The 16,753-nt window shown below is 39.4% G+C and overlaps 1 long non-coding RNA gene across 2 annotated transcripts; it reads right to left on the reverse strand.

Moving 5' to 3' along the window:
- Positions 1-10,900: 10,900 nt before the first annotated feature.
- LOC105035859 (cycloartenol-C-24-methyltransferase 1) lies at positions 10,901-16,289 on the reverse strand. 2 transcript variants are annotated; one of them, XR_012138640.1, is made up of 13 exons: positions 16,172-16,289; positions 14,752-14,864; positions 14,439-14,505; positions 13,324-13,397; positions 13,115-13,199; positions 12,964-13,019; positions 12,549-12,603; positions 12,407-12,454; positions 12,063-12,146; positions 11,760-11,960; positions 11,549-11,674; positions 11,344-11,441; positions 10,901-11,217 (listed from the first exon to the last, which is right to left on the reverse strand). It is a non-coding gene; the product is annotated as a cycloartenol-C-24-methyltransferase 1 (long non-coding RNA). The 2 variants fall into 2 exon arrangements; XR_012138641.1 differs by having other exon boundaries at positions 14,752-14,867; positions 16,172-16,209.
- Between the last annotated feature and the right edge of the window lie 464 nt (positions 16,290-16,753).

The raw sequence follows: 16,753 nt of genomic DNA on the forward strand, positions 1-16,753 counted from the left end.
GGATGATTCATGGACATATATACTATATGAATGATAATTAACTATCCTAAATAATTAGATTAAGTATAAAATTATGTCCTAAAAATAATTAATGTGTCAGTCTAATTGGTTTTTAAGGTATACATCTAACAAAAAGAAGATGATGATCAGCCGTCATGATCAGTTTGGTGACACCGAACACAAGACAATTTAGAAAGATTTAAAGAGTTCTATAATAAAGTGGTGGAAGGGGAGTCTCAGGTCAGCCTCGAGTGACTCCTCGTATAGCCCGATCCGACTTGAAGAGGGCTCGGCCACCCAATCGTCGAGACCAACGAGCTCCAGTTGGAACCGAGAAGGAACATGGAACTGGAGGTGAATGACCTCCAGGTTCTCATAAGGGAGGATGGATGAAATTCTAAAAGGGCTAAAGGTCAGCCTACTCCCACCTTAGAACCATCTAAAATGGGTCATGGTCCCGAGCTGGGGACCCCTAGTCATCCGATGAGCCATGGTCCGAGGACCAACTTCTTGCCAAAGTACTAGATCAGCTCATCTAAAGAGAAGGAAGCTGAGAAAATAATAGACCACTGATAGAAAACCTCGAAGGATTGGAGCTCAGAAGCTAACCTACATCAAAGAATGTCAAGAAAGAAAAATGACCAAACAGCTTGGAGGTGACTGACCATAGGGACAATCTTAAGAAGATTGAACCAAACGAACTCTGACTAAGATGGCCGACAGCAATCACGAAGAACTCTATCGAAAATCTCCTAGAGCAGCACCTCCTCTCAGTGAAACAGTGAAAATGAAAGTGAGGGGAGAACCAACTAATTATAGGGCTTCGGACAACTCCAATCAGATGATGATTCACCAAGCCACCATAGATGGTTGCCAGGTGGTGTCAATACAGCACATGATCTCCCATGGATCGCCGCACCAATGGCCCAGATCAATGGAAACAATGATTTGGATAGGTAGGGTCACAACATATGGCACTCACTCATTGCCTCACTGTTTCACCCACTGAGATGCATTTATCATGACCATCCCATCATGAAACATGACTCAGCCTCAACTATTGACCTAACTCCTTTCACCCAACCTCAATTTCAGCTCGGGCTCAAGAGTGGGGGGCAAGTATTGGGGCATCACTCTAACCTCGACTAGTTCCAAGGTTCTCATAAGGTTGGCCACTACCAAGGAAGCAAGGTCAGACCCAGCCAACCTTACCTCATCGACTAAACAAAAAAAAGGTTGGCCCAATAAGATAAGGCTTCATAATCTAAAAGGAGATCGATCCTCCAATCATGGTGAGCCAAAAAAGGCAATCTCAACTACACCAAGGAGGATCCATGCAACAACTAGCTTGCCCCATGTGCAAAATGCGGAATGTGATTTCTATCGGTGTGATCCACAAGCACCTACCATAACGGCCACTACTTAGCATGGAAAGTACTGTTAATCCCTCTCCATAAATAGAGAGAAAAGAGGGATCCTAGGTAAGTCAAAACCCATCACAAACACTCCTCTCTCTCCCTCTCTCTCTCTCTCTCTGTCGCTCCCTATTCTTCGATTATTCACTGACTTGAGCAGTGGAGGATCCTCCCTTGAGATATTTCTATTTGTTACGGCCAATTTTCTCATCGCCTGTTCGTCGGAAACGAGCACCTGCAAAAGAAAGTCCACACTGACCGGAGTTATCTCCGACGGAGATCCTTCGATACTTAAGTCAGAGAGGAGACTGGGCAACAGCAATAAATTGAGAGCTCAGCATGAAAATTAGCCTACCTTTGCTGCTACCTTATCCCTTTTTATATAGTAGGACATCGTAACCGTCAGATATTATCTCGCCTTTAATGACGTAGAATCATAAGGCGATAATCTTGTAGTAAGTTATTAATTCCCATGGATTACGTCGTGATATCAGTGAAGTAACCGTCAGTGACGGTTATGATATATTTGAATGAGTCGACCGACTATGCATCTAGAATCGATCATTGGTTAGTAACTCTGAAATACCGACGATCGATGTAGTTTGCTTTTCTGTAGAGTCTGAATATCAACCGCTTACCGATCTATCGGTTGATGAAGAATTACCGCACATTCCACCGACGTAGAGTCGGGTTGTATGGTCGGTCGGCTATTGTTGAGTCGGCTGAGGTGATGGTTGGTCATGAAGATGGTGAGTCTGCTTAGTTGATAAACGGTTGGTAGTCACCGTCGGGGTCATCTACCCATTTGATGGATAGAGTCGGGTGTCGATCAGACTGTTTCGGAGATAGGTCGGCATATGGAGGTCAGTCGGTTTATCCCAACAGTTACACCCCCCACTCGTAAGTCCAAAGGCGAGTCATCGCATGCGTAGCCACGTGGTCGGTTGTTTTGGATGAAAGGAGTTGTTATCTGTCATATCGAATCTCGATTTTACCGTATATTATCCGGAATACGGTCGATCATCCGCTTTGTCATCCTTGAGCTGTCATATCAATAGAAAGCTCTGGTGTCAGGTGTCACTTGCGGAAGGTGAGCCGGTGCCAGTCATCATATCGAGAAAGCGAACCGGCGTCACATGATTCAACTCTGGCTTGTAGATTTTTGTCACATGTCAGGACGTCATTGGGTCAGAATTGTTTATGCGGATGGAGGTGATGTGGTTCAATCTGGTGTAGGTACGTCAAACTGTCAGGCTGATGAAGGGTACAAATACTACCACACATCGTCATCTGGCATGGCCTCGATCTGGCTGCTTTCATCCAGACCGTCTAGCATTCCTCTATATAAAGAGGGCTTGTTAGCCAAGCATTCATCCCCCATTTTGCCTTTTCTAGTGGAGAAGCTCTGTCAGAGAGTAGCTCTTGAGCGAAAATCACCTCTTGTCATTTTCTTTAGTCCGCATCCCTTGATCATTTTCGATGAGTGAGGCTGTCACAGGTGGTGGTCGGTTGGAGGTTCTGGCCGACGACTCCCTGTCGGACTTGGAGATTTTTTTGTTATGGGGTCCGACTGTTGGTCGGTTTTGGAAGTGGCATCATGCTTCGGGCCGATGTCAGCTTTTTACTCCTGATGCCGATGGTGGGGTCGATGATCCATTTCTGTGTATCCCACGTCCCCGTCTCAGTTGCATGATCAATGTCATTTTCGTAGGTGGACAAAAATCTGAAGCCCACCTCTAGCTCCTCTTACGAGGAGTGTGCGGTCATCGCCCGGGCTTCGATGAGGAGGGTATGATCGTCGATCGGGCTCTAATGAGGAGGGCAAGATTGCCGACCGCATCCTTCTTATAGAAGTGGATCAGGCTGTCGATATGGTTGGCCGAGCAATGTGATCAATCAATCATCTTCGCGGCCTAATCCAAGTCATATTATCCCCGAGCTGAAAGGTGAAGTTTGTCGGAGAAGCCGATCCAAGGTCAGTCTGCCAATTCGAAGGGCGGCAATGGAGATTAGTCAGTGCTTTTGATTTTTCTTTGGTAAAAAAAGATGAGTAATCGAACTTCGATCCGATTTTGTAATCTTTCTTTTTGATAATGAAAGTACTTCTTTTCTGAAATGCTTCTATGTCGTCGAATTTGTAGTGTCTGCTTGTAGAACAATTTTGAATGTAGATTGTAGACCCGACCTTCGCAAATTCTGCAGAACCTGCTAGTCATGTAGCATCCGACGTACTTAGTTAGGATAATCGATAGTGAGTCGAATATCCGTTGCCCGGACCTTGGTCGGGCTTGCACGCCGTATTGTTTGTGGAGTGATCTCTGAATGTAGCTCGTTGATCCAACTGTTCTGCAAACATCGTAGGATCTGCTAGTCGAGCGGTATCCGACGTATTTGGTTAGGATAACGATGGTAAGTCGAATATCCGTTGCCCAAACCTTGGTCAGGCTCATACGTCGTGATGTATGATAAATGGTGGTAAGTCGAATATCTTTCGACTGGCCATGACCGAGTCGGTATGTTGTCAATCCGACCTTGATCGTCTTGACATTTTGCCCTTGATGCTAAATCAGCAAATTAGCCGGCTGCTTTGATCGCAAGCTGACTATGAGGGGAGTGCGGCTTCTGCAGAGGAGATTGTTACCGATGCTGGCCTCCCGTTGATGTTGATAGATCAGTTCTTTGGAGGAACCGATATATCATCGATGATTAGGCCGTTGATTTCTGACGGAAAGTCAGATCCAAATTGCAGCATCGGTGCTCAGGCCTCCTCAAAAAGGACCAACATTTCATAAAAAGATAAGTGTTGATGATTTCATAATTCTGAAGCTGAATTGCATTCCAAGTGAGGATGTAGAAGGATTACTGATTATACAGCTTCAGATTGTCGGTGTTCTATGTTCGAAGAATAGCCGACAGAGGAATAGCCGACCCTTTCTTTGTTTTTGGAGCCATAATCATTTTGTCGACTCCTCATTGGAAGTTGCCCCCCCGATTCAGTCATTCGAAGATTATGTTGATGATTTCCACAGTTGGCTGGTTATTTAGTCGATTGGGATCGTCGATCGGTAGGAGGTTGAGTCGTCCGGAGATCATGTTGATGACTCCCACAGTCAGCTGGTTACTTCGATATTTTTTGAGGTAGCCTCATCGAATCAGAGATTCTATCTCATCTCTGAGCTGGATGCATTGCTCGGTATCGTGGCCGTAGTCCCGATGAAACCGGCAATACCTCCTTTGACCGCAGTTCCTCATTTTCATCGATGGAGGGTGTTGTAGATATTTCGCTCCTTCGATCTCCATGAGGATCTGTGCACAAAGAGCAGAAAGAGGAGTGTAGGAGTTATACCTGTTGTAGGTCAGCCTCAGACTCCGTTATCGAGACGAGGCTCGCTCATTGGATGGGGGCCTACTTGATTCGATCGGAGCCTCACTCTTCTTCTGCTTTTTCTTCTGAACTTTGTTTTCTGTCTGACGTCGGTCAGAAGCTCCTTCATCCATGTGCATGTATTTGTATACGCACTCTAAAAGTTCTACATACGTTCGAGGGAGAGTCTTGTCCAAGGAGTATGTGAATCGAGACCCCTTCAAAGCTCTTTTCATGGCTGAGATAGCCATGTCTTCAATGAGGTCCCTGACCTCAAGCGTAGCCACGTTGAATCGGGACACAAAGTCTTGGAGTGTTTTGTTTTCTCCTTGTTTGATGGAGAAAAGACTATCTGAGGTTTGGGGCGATCTTCGACTGGTGCTGAAGTGGGCCACGAAGGAATGTTCTAGCTGTCCGAAGGAGTGAATACTTTTCGAACGGAGCCCAGAGTACCAGGCCCTGGCAGCTTTGCGAAGTATTGCAAAAAAATCGATGCAGAGGAGGGCATCAATTGCCTCCTGGATCATCATGAGAGCCTTGTAGCTCTCCAAACGATCAACTGGATTGGTGGAGTCATCATAAGGCTCCATATGAGGCATCTTGAACCGACTAAGGATCGGTTCATCCAGGATGAATCGGGAGAGAGGTTGGGTGGTACGGAAGTTGACATCATTTAAAAACTTCTGACCATCCGCTTGGAGTTGGGTAAGCCGACGGTCGATTTCTTCGAACTTACGTTCGTAATCCTCTAGCCGTCGGTGTTGGGTAACTCCTGGGGTTGAGCCTCCCGATGAATTTAAGGGAGAGACAGATAGTATTCGTGGTCGCTTTTCTTTTCTCGTCTGATCCAACTGGGAAGGAGAGGGATGCCTTGAATGATGGGTGGCACATTATGAGTGACGCGAATGCCTCTACCCATCTCAGTGGGAATGTCAAGATGGCTGCTCCTGTGGAGGCGACGGAGGTTGCTACGGATGGCGGCGGCTGTTTCTGGATGGCGTCGAATGCACCACCGATTGTTCTATCGGTGGTTGCGGCGACTGAGTTTGTTACTGCTTGAGGCTTTTGACCGCCTCCGTCAGGACGTTCATCTGCTGCACGATCATCGCAATCTGGGCCTCCGTGGTGACCACAGGATGCGGAGAACTGGATTCTGCTACTGGAGGTAGGGGAGGAGCCTCTTTCCAACGGAAAGAGTACCTCGCCGATCCGGTAGCCATCGATCGCTGAGCTCTGATCTTTGTCATTGCGAGTAGTTTACTTTCTCCTTCCTGGTGCGCCAATCTGTTGCGGCCAATCCCCTCGTCGCCTGTTCGTCGGAAACGAGCACCTGCAAAAGGAAGTCCACACTATCGGAGTTGTCTTCGGTGGGGATCCTCTGATGCTTAAGTCAGAGAGGAGACTAGGCAACAACAATAAATTGAGAGCTCAGCGTGAAAATTAGCCTACCTCTGCTGCTACCTTACCCCTTTTTATATAGTAGGACGTCGTAACCATCATATATTATCTCGCCTTTAATGGTGTAGAATCATAGGACGATAATCTCGTAGTGGGTTATTAATTCTCATGGATTATGTCGCGATATCAGTGAAGTAACCATCCGTGACGGTTATGATATATCTGAATGAGTCAGCCGACTATGCGTCGGAAGTCGGTCGTTGGTTAGTAACTCTGAAATACCGACGGTCGATGTAGTTTATTTTTTTATAGAGTCCGAATATCAACCGCTTACCGATCTGTCGGTTGATGAAGAATTGCCGCACATTCCACCGACGTAGAGTCGGGTTGTATGGTCGATCGACTATTGTTGAGTCGGCTAACTTGAGTCGGCCGAGGTGACGATCGGTCATGAAGATGGTGAGCCTGCTTAGTCGGTAATCGGTTGGTAGTCACCATCGGGGTCGTCTACCCATTTGATGGATAGAGTCGGGTGTCGATCAGACTGTTCCGGAGATAGATCGGCGTATGAAGGTCAGTCGGTTTATCTCAACACTATTCAGGGACTTTACTTGTAGGTTTTCTATCTACTGGTTGGTGCTACCTAATTTGGCTTACTCCAGCTCAGACTAACCTCAACTTCAATTTAGCACCCATCAGGCCCACCGATCTCGGAGCCAACTCAGAAATCGACAGCAACACTTCCCCTAATGGCCTGCCAATTTGCTAGCTAGTTTTTCCTTCCCTAATGATGTTGGAAGCTCTGGAAGCAGTTAGAGAGGCTTTGCATTCAAAATATATCACATAGCATAGGCTGAATAAGATCAGGCGAAGGATGACTATCGATCTAGTGAGCAATAGTTGTGGAGTCACCTTCCAACTATAAATTAGCAGTCATTAGACCATCTCATGCTGCTCTTAGTTCAGTTTCATGCATAGGGGGTAGTGCTAAAAAAATCCTTGAAATTAACGTCATGGAGAACATGACCAAAATGATCATATACAATAAGACTAGCACGCTACTTGCTCTGATAGAACCATCAAAATTAATTTTAATTATATTATAAGATCGGGGTACCAAAGAGACTAGGATTGGTGTCGAAGGAGATGAGCTCACTGAGCTACAGATTCCCCAATGCCATGAAGAACTGGTTAAATTAGCACTATGGCTGCTTCAAAAAAATTCTAGCATTAGCCAATGAGCTTTGTTTCCAATATGATCAAGTTGCAGTCGAGACGATTGAAAGATCCTTCGAGTTCCTGACATTCCAAAGAAGCCAGCCTGTAAAGCAACAAAGAGACTTATGATGCTCAGCATTCTGTATACCATAAATGAATCCAAGCAACTCTTGAATAGTATTGACGGGGTGCTTCACGGGGAAGGGTGCAGGTATGGAATCGGAATGGGAATGGGAGATTTCTATTCCAACTATTTGATTGGAAAGAGTCTCATTCTGATTTCGATTTTACGGTGGAATAGAAATAGTCCAATTTACATAAAACTCGATCCCTACTCTCCTCCATGGATTCAAATTTTTATTCCAATTTCAATTCGATTCTGATTTAGATCATGAACCAAGCACTTCATGAGATTTGATTATTTCGATTTTGATTCCAAGTTACTTCGATTCTGATTCCGATTGCGAACCAAGCATCTCCTAAAGGTCTTTGGTGTTAAAGCTTGCATCATTAGATGCCACATTCCAGCCGCTTGGTTGGGGGAGTTTCATTTCGATTCGATTATAGGATAAAACGAGAATGGCTCAATCTACCTAAAATTCAATCTCCACTCTCTTCTATAGATTTAAATTTTCATTCCGATTTCGGTCATGAACCAAATACTTTAGAAGATTTGGTCATTCTGATTTTCATTCCAATTCTGATTCCAACCACGAACCAACGACCTCCTTAAAATAGATAACAATCTATTTAGCCTATTCTATAAGCTGTCCATTTTATAAAAGCCTAATAATCCATAATCTAATAAAATGAACTGAACCGAACCGGCTTTTTTGGATTATTTTGAACCGATTGTTCCATATGATCGGTTCAGTTCTGGTTTCAATTTTTGATTCAAGTTGATTCAGTTTGAAAATTGATCCTAAATCAATTCAAACCGAACTGTGTGCACACCTAGTCTAAATAGGGATCACAAAGATATTTTGATGATTAAGAATACTGTTATAAAGAGTTGCAAGGTAACATGTTCTATAGTAGTTTCTACAAGAAAAGCCTCATTCTTGATGTAGCTAGCCTTGATTATCTACAACAATCTTGTATCAAACTGAAAAGGAGACTCATAGGTGGATGGGATTGCTTTTGTAATGAAGCAAACTTTAAATTTGCCAATACCATTTTCACCCCATCCAATGGATCCTGGCGGCACTATCTTCACTCACCGTACGAACCCTGGTGAAACCTAAAATGGTCCTCCAAATAGAATCTGCAGCCCAAGCATACAATGGAAGGCCGAAGAGGTCCAAATGTATCTTGATCAGCAGATTATGCAGACAGTTTCATCTCTGTACAACCGTAATTTTACAAAAAATCTGAGAGAACGGTCCCTCGTGGATCCTTGATGAAAAGCATGGAGCAAGAGGGATCTAGGAGGGAAGAGGACCAGAAAAATGTTGAAGTCTATAGGAATCAAATCAGAATCATATCTAGGCTAGAGACTCCTCGGTGCCAGGGATACGCGATAAGCACCTGGAGCTCAGACCCCGCTTCTAGAGGTGGCGACACTCAGAACATTGCTTTGGATAGGTCTCGATGGTGCTAAACTTGATGCTCTTTAGTAGGCAAGAACACCGAGGTTGATTCAGGACGACCTTGGAAGTACAATTCACCCCCACCATCCATACTCCTCTTTTAATAATAGATTCAAGAGGAATGGGCCACACCTTTGTAAAATGAAGCAAACCAAGCTACTATGGCACTCCCGCCTGTAGTGGCCGAAGTCCGCATGAAAATAGGCTCATTTTTTAGTGAAAAGGCCCTTTGTCTCTGGGAAGGATGGAATGGACCTACATCCTACATCGACGTTGAGTTTTCAAAGATCGATGATTGATGTTTGGAATTAAGACCAAAATGATGAACGGAATCCTAGTTGCTGGGGTTGGTTGGCTTAATAAATAGATTGTTCCATACTTTTTTTAATCCTGTACTTGATTGGAATCATGAGAGAGTGAATGGACAAAATTGAAAGGATAAACGGCCTCCATCCATCATTTAATTTAAAAAGTTACGAAAAAGATGAATAAAAAAAGAGAGATTGCCCATCCACATTGATTCACCAATTGAAAGGATAGATGGAACATTGAAAGATAAATTTTTGCATGAACAAATTTATCCTTTATTAATTTTTTTGATAAAACTATAATACTTCTTTACCTTTTCATTCATATTATTTATATATATTTATATATATTATTAATTATATACTATTAAATTTATTAGTCATTATTTAAATTTTAGTATATAATTTTTATAATTATAATTAAATAATTAGATTATCTTCTATTTTTCTGTTTATATTCATTATTTTTAATTAACTATTTATATAATATTAGTTAACTATTTAAACTAAATTATAAATTAATTAGTAATTTATATAATTAATTTATTAATGATTAATTTAGAAAATCATATATTTAATTAAATATTTATATATTTTTTATATAATTATAAATTATAAAAATTATAAATTTATAGTATAAATAAATATTATAAATTGATAATAATAATATTTTTATTAAAAATAATTTAATAAAAATATCTTTGTTAGAGCTAGAGAACTTCGGAAAGCCATTTTCACTCCCCCCTTGATAATCAGCTCTAGATGGGCCATGGTGAAGGTGAAGCACATTAAAGCCATTAAAGCCAAATAAGACAAGAATCCTCTCCCACCTAGTCAGAGTCAGAGAATGAGGATGATGAAAGGTCCTTTTATGATCCAAATCCCTATTTCTAGCATCTAGGCCGCATCTTCGATCTCTCCTGCCAGTGCCAGCCATCATCCATCCATCTCTCTCTTGCTCCAGTTACCCTCTAGCCAATGCTGCTAAAATATGATCCGATCTGTCAATTAGATCCATATTCGACTCATCATAAATAGATTTGGATTTAAGCTAAACAGATTTGGATCATAAACGGATCGATTCGTTTAATAATTGAGTCGGATATAGATTTTAGATATCTGATTCGTTTAATCCATTTAATCTATTTAATATTCAGATCGGATTGAATCAAATAATCCATTTAACCTCTTTAATCTGTTTAACCTATTTCTGATCTATTTAATCTGATCTGTTTAACTTATTTAAGATCCGTTTAATCTGTTTAAAATCTGTTTAACCTGTTTCTAATCCATTTAACTCGATCTGTTTAATCTGTTTAATCTGTTCAACTTAATTTGATTTATTTAATAAATAAATTAAACGAGTCGGATCGGATTATCTGTTTAATAAACAGATTAAATTCAGATTTGAATTTTTGATCCGTTTAATAAACATATCGGATTTGGATTGATAATTTTCTTATCCGATCCATTTATAACCCGGTCTGTTTATGATCCGACCCAATCTGATTGCCACCCCTATCTCTAGCCATTTGTATCTTCGAATATATACACAAACTTCAAATCTGTGCCGAGGAATGCACGCAAAATATCTAAAACTTTGTGCTATGGTCCAACTCGAGGTTTTCAGCATTTTTATTCTTTGCGGATAACAATTACAAAGGTCACAAACTAACGGAATCAAAGAGACTTTCACGAGGAAGCTGACATAATGTTCAGCCACAACTAAAGTACATAGATATACAGACACACATGCATACGGACACAAACACATACATATATAATCATAACCAATCCCCGCTCTCATCAAGCTAAGCCACAGCTGACAAACCTCAGAAAGACTAGTAGTTTGGCCTCTTGCTCCTCAAGATTTTGAAAGAGGTTTCCGGGCAAGGAAGAAGTACATCGGTGTAAAAATCTCTTCCCTGCATCAATTAGCCGTGTTACCTCATTTGAAACAATCACACGTAATTAAGTGGGCAAACACTAGTACGTATGAAGATTGGGAGCATCCAAAAATTATAATAAGTGAACTCGAAATATTTACTCACCTTCCACCTTCCACAAGTGCGTCAGCATCCTTTTCTAGGATTGAATGAACTTTTGAACTTCCTGCTGGAGCAAGTCCCACAAATTCTAGCATACTAACCTATAATACAAAAGATGAAAAAGGAAGAAGCTCCAAACTTCAATTTCAAGGAAGAAAGTAACGGGAAAAAACATAAAAGCGATGAGAACAGTAACGAGCTAATTTACCATAGATCTCGTAATGCAGCGTCCAATGGCCGTCGATCGGAAGTTACTTATAGAGAATTTGCTCGTATCCAAGGGCAAATACCATGGCACTTCGGAATCTAACCTACGATCTCTCTCCCACACAACCTGTAAGGTTTCATTTGTAGATAGTCTCAAATAGATCTATGTAGAGAAAGCATTAAGGACCAGTATATTATGTGTGACATCTTACCTCAAACCCTGCAAGCTTTAAGGCTTCAAGGCATTGGCTTGTAGTTCTTATTTCTGGGAGACCGGAACCAAGTTCAACATCAGCCTTAATTTTCTGATGCTTTTCATTCTTGGAATCAAAGTGATCAGTCAAGCACCACTCATAGCCCGCGAAATACTGACCAGGCTTAAGTACTCTACAAATCTCCTTATAGCAGGCAACCTATACCAACCACAAAGGCATCAGAAGTATTTGGAGAAGGTGTGATGCAAACTAAAATAAATCATATGAAATGTTTAGACAAGCATTTGCACTGGAGTATACCAGATCTGATGCATGGCATGTTGCTTCTATTGCATATATAGCATCGAAAGTATTATCAGGGAATGGCATATTCATGAAGTTACCCTGTAGATATGATAAACAAAGATTAGGCATGAAGATTAGCTAAGACATTAACCAAAATATTGAGGTTCTCTTGAGCACTGGTTTTATCTATGGATGTTAACAACAAAAGCATATCTTTAAATTAGAGGGAATAAAAATAGCATAAATTCAGTAAGAGATAATGGTTAAGCATAAATAGACGGATATATAGCAGAAAACAAGTGCAGAAATATGAAAAATGGTGATAGTGAAAAAAAGAAGAGAGAAGGAGAAAAGTGTACCTTAACTAGTTTGCATGACTCACTCAATCCTGCCAACCGGTTTAGCCCCTGTGGGGTAAACATTGTTAACATAGATAATTACTATCAAATTTCAAATGGACGTTGATGTTAACAAAGACAGATTGATACTAAAAATAACAACCTTGGCTCTTGATAGTTGGTACTCATTGTTGTTCAAACCGGTAATGGATGTTAAGCTGCAATAGTTAAATGCAAAATATTAGCTCAGCCAATCCAGTCATTGTGTTTTAGCATGACAACCTAGAATTTCATTCAAAATAATTAGCTAGAAAATATTATTTGAATTTTTTAAAACTATATAAGTATTCAAAAATTTTTCAGTAAATAATTAATATAGGACTATATATACGTCTGCATAGATCGTCGCACTTAATATAGTACAACCTTAAAACCTTCCCCAATTTCAGGAGCCATAATTATTTCTCTGACATAACAACTATGTAATAAGTTGTGTAACTTTAGAACATAATGTAGACTAACAAGAGGGAAGATTACCTAAATATAGACCAACCAGGAGGGGGAGTGGTAAAGGTTACCTGAATATAGCTACTTCCCGTAGTGGTCCACCAATGCCGCAACCCACATCAAGCACCTGCATTTACAAATATTAGAAGCGCATGTTACCCATAAAGCACTTGGGCACTAAGAGGGGTCATGTAAGTTATAAAAGAAAAAGACTACTAAAACCTTCATTCCCCTTTTCAAGCCTAGCTGCAGGGCAAGAAAGTGCTCATACCGCTTGATGCTTTCTCGAAATGTCTCCCCTTTATATCTTCATGGACATTAATTACTTACATACGGTTATCATGAGAGATGCATAAATATAGTGTAGAATTTTCTTTTGAAAGATGCATAAATATAGTAAATTCAGAGTAATGAAAGTACAAGGTGCTAACCTGTTTGCGAAGTGAAAGGATTCGCCCCAGCCATATTCGTAGAAGCTGGTTACGAGATCATAATACTTGTTTGCCTGTAATGCACCGAATAAATACCAAAAAAGCATTTATTTACACTTTGTGAGGGTATGCACAAAGCCACAATTCCTGTGTCATGTCAGGTTTGAATTCACGATCACTTAAAGGTATTAAAGATGAATTTATACTTCAGAATGTTTTAAAATCCCTTCATTGGATTACTAGACACACACACACACAAAAAAAAAAAAAAAAGCATCTTTATTAAAATACAGATCCCCTCACAAGACAAACAAGCATCATCTTACTAGGGTATACCTTATTTATAATTAAAACAATTTCTAAATCAGAAGAACTACATTGTCTGTTACAAGCAACCAATTTTGAAATATTTAAAAAGAAAACTATGGTTGCATCTGGCTGTCACTTTAGAAGAGGGGAAAAAAAAATCAAAAATATGTTTCTCTTGTTTTAACATTTTTGACAACGAAACATGTTTGATAGTCAATTTTTATTGAATAAATGGAAAAAAATAAAAAAAAAAAAAAGATAAGTATTATTTAAATATTCAAATAGAAGGCATCTCATAAATAGATTAAATTTAGATAGACACAGATCCTCTATGATACCATGATGCACCATACAATACGGCCGTTCAATATGATAGACAGCTGTACGTGATTATACATGCATATGTGATTATATGTATTATTTATTATATGATGGATGGTAGGTGTAGTGCACTGCATCGTATGGACCACCGTAAAGGATCCGCACGCAACTTAGGTCCCTTCATTTGACCTCAGAAACGGTCAGCTACAGCTTAACTATCCGAAGTCAAGCGATATCCTGGGTATTTATGCTTTTTAACCTTCTCTTCCCAGAAATATCCAGCAACATAGGCCAGCAAGCCAGCATTCCTCTGATTCTGTCATTGTATAACGCTCTAACCCATGAGATCACATTTTTAAATGTCCACCACGCTGGCACTGACTTTAATGTGCATCAAATCCCCAAAAGTGAATTTAATTATTGTTGTAATGGAATTACCATCCAACAAATAGATAAAAAATTGTTAAATAACTAAATTGTCTTACCAAGTCGGTGGCGTTGGCCTTCCTTGTCTCCTCGTTCCCCCCATAACAGTCATGATACTTCTCGTACCTGGAGAAATGGAAATAGCATGCACAATTTGCGATCAGAAATAACTACTTTGCGAATAAAATGTTGTGAACACCAGGAAGTAACTTCAATGCACCATCTTTTGATATTTGTGGATTGTCAAATCAGTAATGGGAGAAGCAAGTTTTTTTTATTTTTTTCGTTGATTTTGTGATGGTTTTCTCTGTATCATCAAACAGAGTAAGACACGTCGTAGAAGAAAAACTGATGGCAAGGTCAGAAATTTACTTCTCCGTTGCCGATTTGACTTCTTCTTTTTGTATCCTTCCTCCCACGTTGGTAACAAAACTCAGAGCTCCTGAATTCGACATCGCTGTATCTCTAGAAACACTGAATGTTTCCTGCTTCAAACCAAATCAAAACAAAAAAGAGAGATCTGAAAAGAAAAATTCATCTACTTTCTCAAAATTTAAAGTCTCAAGAAGAAAGAAATACAAATTATTCATTTTCAAATAAATAAATATATATATATATATATATATTCTAAAATTATTTACATATATTTGCTTGTACCCTTGACCATGATACGATGAAATTTTACCTCACTTTCACTTTGTTATATTACAATATCCCATGCAATTTTTGACTAGATGCTAGGCTACATCCGGTATAGATCAAGATTCTATGTGTTGTTGTCTTAACACTAGGGTAGAATCTAAAGATGAAATGATATGGATATTATCCATCTGGATCTAATTTCGTATCTAAATTAATTCAAATATAAATAAAAAATCTGAAAATCTGACTAATATTCGTATCTGTATTCATATCTATCAAAGAAACACAATATGAATATAGATAGACAACTATCCAATTTATATTCGAATATTGGAATCTACATATAATCTTATATAATTTTATATAATATTTATTAAATTTTAAAAAATATATAATTATATAAACATGTTATTAACTTAATTTATCATTTATCTTATAATATGTTTGATTCTGTAGTCATAAAGTTTAAGTATCTAAGTTATATCCGTAATTATATCTATACTTTCAGTATCCGAATTATATCTATATCTATTTAAAATAAATATAAATATAAATTTTTACATCCAAAATATATCCGTATCTATATTTATATTCGTTAGATAAAATATAATAGCATTTACAAAAGTAAAAAAGAGATGATAGTGGACACATGTGAAATTAAAAATCGTTAAATCTAAATCTGCCACCCAATCTCCGCTCTTTTCTTCTCCCAAATGACATCCGTTCATGGTTAGGTGGTTGGGTGGGAAGCAAGTGGGTATCTGAAACTGTATTACTTGGAATCAAAACCAAAGTGAACAACATATTCGGTGAGAAAAAGTTAGAAAGGACATAAAAGAAAGCAAGCTGAAATGAAGAAGACTTCTTATGTTTTCGACACCTAATCCCATCCGCGGAGATTACGCTCACTCAATTCTTACCCAAAACACAAAAAGAGAAAAGACACGGCAACAAGAATAACGTCGACAACAACGTATCTCATATTCCATCTAAATCTGATTTGAAAAACAAAAATAAAAATAAAATATTGAAGTAAAGAAGACTAAACTTTCATTAAGATCTAAAGAATTAAAAATGAACAGAAAAAAAGGCGACTAAAAAGATAGGATTAGCATTGGCTTGGAGGGAATGGGAGAAGCGAAGGCCTTACAAAAAGAGTGAAACGAATGTTATCCCTGGGGCACAAGCAACTAGACAATCTGGGAGAGCCTACGTGAAGGGATGAGTGAGGCTTACAGTCTCTATTTATAGAGAGAGAGAGGGGCTGGGGTTGGGACATGGAGGGATTTGTACGTAATTATACTTGTATAGAGAGAAAGAGGCCCATCTATCCGACAGGATCCATTGACTTTTCTATTTGAGTTCTTACTCCAGTAATTATTCTGTACTTGGATATATGTAAGCTAATAAAAATTCCGAGATCGACTGCATCAAATATGATATGAACATATTTATTTTCTTAAACAGATTTCTAATTAATACATTTCAAAACAATGCCAGACTTATATACAATGTTATTAAATCCGGTCTGGACTTCGATCCGGACAAGACATCGGATCAGTGGATCAGCGATCCAACCGTCGGATCAATGGTTGAACCGGCGAATCAATGCATAAAGCATAAAACATAAAATTTAATAATCTGTTTATATCCAGAAATACAATAAGAATCCTGATAATATATATTTCAATACTGCAAGTATCAAAATACAAATGAAATACAACTATAATCC

This window comes from Elaeis guineensis, chromosome 2, assembly GCF_000442705.2.
Source record: "Elaeis guineensis isolate ETL-2024a chromosome 2, EG11, whole genome shotgun sequence".
NCBI lineage: Eukaryota > Viridiplantae > Streptophyta > Magnoliopsida > Arecales > Arecaceae > Elaeis > Elaeis guineensis.